This window comes from Echinops telfairi, unplaced genomic scaffold, assembly GCF_000313985.2.
Source record: "Echinops telfairi isolate 266 unplaced genomic scaffold, ASM31398v2 ScPeMD7_18;HRSCAF=68, whole genome shotgun sequence".
Taxonomy (NCBI): Eukaryota; Metazoa; Chordata; class Mammalia; order Afrosoricida; family Tenrecidae; genus Echinops; species Echinops telfairi.
The window spans coordinates 28445104-28450953 of NW_022103915.1; the positions used below are offsets into that span (position 1 = coordinate 28445104).

General features: G+C 54.0%; 1 pseudogene; it reads right to left on the minus strand.

Annotated features, from left to right (window-relative positions):
* Positions 1-5010: 5010 nt before the first annotated feature.
* LOC101644524 lies at positions 5011-5580 on the minus strand (annotated as a pseudogene).
* Between the last annotated feature and the right edge of the window lie 270 nt (positions 5581-5850).

A 5850-nucleotide genomic window follows, 5' to 3' on the forward strand; every position in this document is an offset into this window, starting at 1 on the left:
TGGCAAAGCAGAGCACTGCTCCACGGGGTTTTCATTGGTTGATTTTTCCAAAGTAAATCGTCCATCCTTTCTTCCGAAGCAACTCTGAGCCTCTGAAGCACATCGTCGGAACTTGCTAGCTATTGGCCAGCATGGAATCCATGAAAGGGACCTCTTCCTGCACCCCATCCTCCTGGCAGCACCCACTCTGCACAGGGGGCCCCATTTCTCAGTCTAAAGAAAGCCAGGGCCGGTTTCCACCCCGCCACCCTGGCAGCTCCTTGCACCTCTGCTCCCTACCCTCCCACCGCTGTCCGGTCTGCGTGTCCTGGATTTTCCCAGGAGGATGCATTTGCTGGGCATGCTCGGTGCCGCAGGTTCTTCCCTTCAAGGACTGGCTGGGTCCTGTGCTAAAGGCTTCCCAGCTCACAGGCCGGCCCGGAGGCTTCCTGGCCTCTGCCACTTGCCTGCCACCGCGCTGTCTGCGCCCCAGCCTCCTCCCTGCCTGCTGACCTAGAAAGGGATTTCATAAGCACACGAAAATAACAGCTGTGTAGGTACCCTTTCATCCAACAGAGAAGGGCAGCACCCCTCTCACCAGGCCTGCTCTTGCCGCCCCGGGGATGGCTGGAGCAGGGGGATAGCCTGATCCCGGGAAACATGCTTGTGGGGAGCCCATGGACAGTGCCCTGCTTCCACCCCGACCCTCGATTCAGAAGGTAAGAGGCATGAAACTCTGGAAAGATCCAGGCTTCTCCTCTCCCAAGCAGCACGAAACACAATCAATAGTCAAGCCACAACAGCAGTCCGAGGGAAGCCGCCGACATTCTGGATTTTCCCTGGATCGCTGCCGTTTCTTTGTTTGTTGAAACAGCAAAAAGAAAACCCTCACTTCTCCTCTTCCTCCTTCACTGGTGCCCCGAGGGCAGGTTCCATCTGCTTACTGCCCTGCTCCATGTGCAATCCTCACCCCCGCTGGCCTTCCTGCTCCACGCCAGGCCCGGGGTGTGCCAAGGCCGTATGGGGATGGAGAAAGGGTGCTTATAGGGCTGCCCTGCATGCCCAGGCATGGGCAGCTTGCTCTTTCTCATCAAGGTTGGTGGCTTACTTCCACTGCTAGGGCACACATCCGTGCAGGAACCAGATCACCGGAGAGTAGGGAGGACAGAGGCCCGGTGGGCACTGGCAATGGGGCTTTCTTAGGGTGCCCCAACTGGAGGTCAGTCGAGGTCCACCTGACAGGCAAAAGCCGAGCTGGCTGACTTGGGAAGCCAGGCTGCGGTAGCTGTCCTGTGACAACTGAGGACTCTGATTCATAGCGACCCTGTGTGTGTCAGAGTGAACAGGGCCCCATGGGATGGTCAGTGACTGGTTTTTCTCAAATCGATCCTCAGGCCTTTCAAGGTGTCCCTGGGTGGACTTAACCCTCCATCCTTTTGGGTGAGTGGCTCAATAGGTTAACCATTTACAACATGAGGGGCTCTGGAGTCTTAGTATCCAGTGGCCTTGGGCCCGTCTGACCTTGGGTGACTCAGCAGGTGGAATGGAAGGATCATGGGTCCCTTGGGTGCAGCTCATCCGCTCAGTTCGATGACCTCAGGGAAGGGCTGGGGACACAGTTCTCATTACAGAGGGTCAAATAGCGGCCACGTTTACAGCCGGAGCAGGACAGAGATGGTCAGACTGCCGTGGGTCCAGAGCCGGGGGACTCCTGCCTGGGCTTTCCATGCTCAGAAATACGGGCCACCTTCTGAGGCTGCCGTGAAGGGAGGGGGGGCTCTAGGAGAAGCCTTCGGACAATGTGTCCTACCTGGGTAGCTGGGCTGCTAGGTGCTGGGAAGAGCCCCGGGGAGGTCAGCAGTTAAAGCTGCTAATTGAAAGTTCTGCCGCTCAAACCTGCCAGCCACTCCCCGGGACAGAGATGATGGCAGTCTGCTCCCCTGAAGGTGGCAGCCTTGAAAACCCTAGGGGTGTGTGTGTGTGTGTGTGTGTGTGTGTGTGTGTGTGTTTCTGCTCTGTCCTCCAGGCAGGGTCGCTATGAGTCAGCATCCACTCGGCGGCCATGGGATTATGAGCTGAGCACCCATGCGCATACTTCCAAGGGGTTATCTCCCACCTGCACAGCATCTCTGCGAGGGGGCAGTGGTGGCCCCATTTTAGGGATGAGCTCAGAAAGGGAAAGAGACTCGCGGAGGGGACAGATGGCATGTGGTAGGGACTTTCACTCCCTGGACAGAAGCTTGTCTTGCTCCCAGCTGTAGCCCTAGACCACAGCACCTTGCATAGGTGCCCGGTGGGCTGTCGGCATGTGATAAGAATCTGGTGGATGACTGGATGACTGAATGAGCCATCAATTTCTTCTAACCTCCAAACTCGCCTCTTTTCTGTTTGCAACCTGGTTGAGGGAGCCTGGATCGGGGAGTCTTGGGTCTTCCTGGCAGAGAAGGCTTCCTGGGCCGGGTTGGTGAAGGTGACCTGGGTGAGGAGACCCCTGCTCTTGCCCCTGACCTGCCAGCCACTCCTGGTGGTCACATGCAACCCTAGAGGGCACTGGAAGGGTTTTATACAGCTTGTGATTCAGAAGATCCTGCTACACTGGCCTCCTCTCCCCCTAAACCTTGCCGTTGCCATGGTGACCGCCATCCTCAAAACTGGATTGTCAGAGTATCCTGATTAACCCTTTCCTGGCACCACAGGGTGCTCAGCCATACCCATCATGCCTGTCCATCTCCAGTGGGCCAAATGCCCAGGCCCAGAGATGATATCCCTAGAGGCCAAGGCCACTGGGCAGAGGAGGTGGCCCATGGGGAGAAAGCCAGGCTTTGGAGGTCAGAGGGCTTACATAGAATCCTTGGGTCCATTGGGTGAACTTGGACATGCCAGTGAACCTTTTGAGCCTCTGTTTGCCCTCCTTAGTGCAGCAGTGCAGTCCCCTCAACGGGCTCCCGGGAGCGTTGCAGCGGAGTGCCCCGTGAGGCTAGCTGAAAGCTGCAGTCCAGGCAGGCGATTGTCCTGTGTGCACTTCAGGCCGCTTCCCTGTTGATCTAAGAACAGGAGCAGCTGGGCAGCACGTGTGTGCACGTACACAGTCCACTCCTGGTCCTTCAGGCCCCGGGAGGACACACCTGCACAGAGACACACACACAGACCACTCATCTGGGTAAAGGGAAACCCCAGCCACTCACTGTCCTGAGCCTGGAGGCCAGCCTGGGAGAGCCCTGCCAAGGGCCCTTCATTTGACCTTGAACCAGAACCTCTCCAGGCCCTTGTTGGACTCTAGACCCTCAGAGTGAAAGTCTTAACTAGAAGCCATGAAATTAAGGCAGAGAGGAAGATGCTAAGTATGGACAGAGAGGGGTCTGAGTTGGGGGGGTTGTGGGGGGACCAGGCAGGTATATCTGAATCTATCCACTGATAGCCTGTGGGTAGGAGCTGCCTGTTGTCAACTCCAGTTAGCAGAAAGGCCCCTGGGGGAAAGGTGACAGGAGGGAGGTGGTCAGACCAGGCTGTATTAATGGCCACCATTTATTGAGGGTCAGCCGGGTCCAGAGTGATAAATGCAAAGAAGGCCCCATTTCCCCTCCACAACCCCTGTTCCTGCTGTCTCTCCTCCGTGAGCTCTTGGGCTCAGACCCCAGTCACTCTGTCCCTTCCCCTTGTTTTCCCAATGTTTCCTCTAGTCTCGGGGCATATGCAGTAAAATATCCTCCTCCATGTTCCCCTCGGCAACTTTCTCCATTCTAGCCTTTCCCAGGGCTTGCTTTTGCAGTTGTGCGCTGGGTGCCGGAGCTGCTGTGCACATCTGCTCCCACCCACCCCTGACTGCCAGTAGATACCATGAAATTGGTCCCGGAGGATAAATATTTACACTATGGAAATTGGCAATCTGAGGTTTTTATTTGTTTTTTAACCTCCCTAGGGAATTGATTATGAAGCGTTGACCAGCATGCCACTGTTCCATTCATTTTTCTATGTATGTATGAACTGGACATGTATTTGTGTAAGTGTTGTTTGTAATAACATAATTTCAGGTCAACTTGATATAGCAAAGTGTAGGGGTGGAGTCTAATCTGTCGATCGGGTCGCAGCCTGATGGTGACTCCTTGTGGGCATGGCCTTCTCTTAAGGAGGGGCCTGGGAACCTCTCTCTCTCTCTGACTTCACCTTCCTGCTGTGGAACCACGCTGGGACCTGCCAGAGTCCTGGAGATGTGTCCACCACCAATGGATCCACGAGACTTTGCATCCACTGGCCCATGATCTTCCTGAATTCTGCATCATTGTGACTGTGTGAGTCTGAAGAGGGATTTATGGACTGGTACTGCACTTATGGACTTGTGGTGGACTGGGCTGGGATGTTTTCTTTATATACAATTACCTTTTTTTTTTTGGCAAATCAGTACAGTACTCTTTAATACAATAAAAATCTTTTTTGGGGAGGGGGAGTAGGGTGGGTTTGGGATCATATAGGACTTTTGTGATTACCTTCACTTCAAAAATAGCATGTACGTGCCCAATCAAAACGCTGTGGTTTTCTTTCACGGTGGTTTATAGCAGAGCTAGATCTTGTAGTCAAGTGAATATGGCTTTTAAAGTCGGATTGTTTCTGCCTTTGCGGGAAGGTTCCCTGGGATCTTGTGGAAGTCAGGGCAGCAGTGCTGCCTTGTTCCGGGGTTGCTCCAAAGCCGGAAGAGTTCCCGGTATAGACAGCTTGCAAATCTACCTTCACAAGACTTAATATGCCAACGCCAGTCTCAAAACATCCCCTCCCGCTCCCACCCCAATTGTTCTATTTCCCCATAAACACTGGCACCTTCAAAATTTGGTGGTCATTTCGAACAACACTATTTGGGAATGATCCCTTAAGTTAGCAGCCCTCTGTACTTTGTGGTTTTGACCAAAAGTTACATAGACTCTCTAGATTTTTTTTTAAAAAAGGTCTACCTACAATAAGAGTTGTGTTTGTTAAATAACAAATAAAGATCCTGCGAGCGTGGAGCCCAGGACCCAGTGCTGCAGCTGGGTCTCACTGTCATTTCTCCACCAACGCCGCCGCCTTCGGCGTCCTGATGCTTCCTCTGGTGGAGGCCGTCAACTCCTCAATCTCGGCGTTTAATTTGTGTATCACCCACTCCATGGCGTCCCGGCCTTTACTAGCGGTGTTCGGATTTACTAGATTGTGTTCGGATCAGGCCCTCGAGGTAGCTGCTGAGCTGACTCCTTCCACGGTGATGATGGCGTCCTGAGTCCACACGGTTCTCCCTGGGCCCTGAGGGTGGGGCTTGTACGTGAGTCTCTCATCGACTGACACCATGTTTGTAAAGGAAGTCGATTTCAGCTCCATTGTTTTCTCTACGGGAACAACTACAAAATGCTCTTGCACGTACGTGTTGGTTCTTGCTGCACCAATTATCGTTCGCACAACAGAGGGTGGGCCCCACTCGGTGCTGAGCAGCCGCTGGCTGTGCTGGGTCCACGTGCCTGTGCAGGGCGTCGATGCCCACCACGCTGGGGTTCATTGGGTTGGGGTATGCTGCATTGCTGCCATGGTGACCGTTTCCCAAGGGTGGTCAAGGACGTGCTCAGAGGTCCGGATCTTCATGGTGCCCGCGACCTGTGCGATGTCCGGCTGACGCAGGGGCACAAGGAGACAAAATGGGAAAACTTGCCCCTGCCCCGCCCCCAGCCACCCGGATGTCCGCGACGCGCTCTACAATTACTTCTTGATATAAAGCTCTCTCTTAGACATATATGAGTGTCTCTGGATTTGTTTCTCTATTCAATCCAGCCTAACACATTGTTGTTTCATGACGTCTTTCCCTAGGGACAGGTTCCTCCTGATAACATGTCCAAAGTGCATGAGACAAAATCT